This window comes from Penaeus monodon, chromosome 34 (genome assembly GCF_015228065.2).
Source record: "Penaeus monodon isolate SGIC_2016 chromosome 34, NSTDA_Pmon_1, whole genome shotgun sequence".
NCBI classification, from domain to species: Eukaryota; Metazoa; Arthropoda; class Malacostraca; order Decapoda; family Penaeidae; genus Penaeus; species Penaeus monodon.
In genome coordinates, this window is record NC_051419.1 from 31931972 (window position 1) to 31932608 (window position 637).

Genomic DNA, 637 nt, shown 5'->3' on the forward strand with positions numbered 1-637 from the left:
TCAAATATGTTTCTTCCATGACGTTTTGTTATAGCAGTTGTGCTACATGTAGAGATATAATGGATTTTTTTAAAGAGTATATTGTTTGGTTAAAACAGCTGTGCGAACGTTGATATATTTGTTGCATTGTTGCCTTGCATCTTCGTAAGAGAGTTTTCATGTCCTGATTTTTTTTTCATGTTGGAAATAAGAGAACGATGATACATATTTTCTTATTTTCTTTCTGTTTCTCTTTTTCGTTACCGGTGTGTAGTTTTTTTTCTTTTTTTATTTTGTACGAGAGAGAAAAAAAATGCATTTGTTATAACATTAGTTTTATTATACAGTGAGTATTCTGAAGAAATTTATGTGCTTGCTATAATAATAGTTTTATTTGTCACAAACTTGTATAACTGTATTTGTAAGAGAGCTGAGATATCCAAATAGATGTATTTATGTAGCTATAGAGATGTATTTGTCATATACAATCGTCTACTTATATAGTTGTCTTTGTTACGTAGTTTCATTCGTCAAATTGCTATTTATTTAGCATTCTGTAGATTTATTCGTCGTCTATTTGATATTGTTATGAAGGAAAGCTTCGAGATTCGGTTTGGATTCGAAGCCTTTCATATTCAGATTTTCATTGTGCGAATAA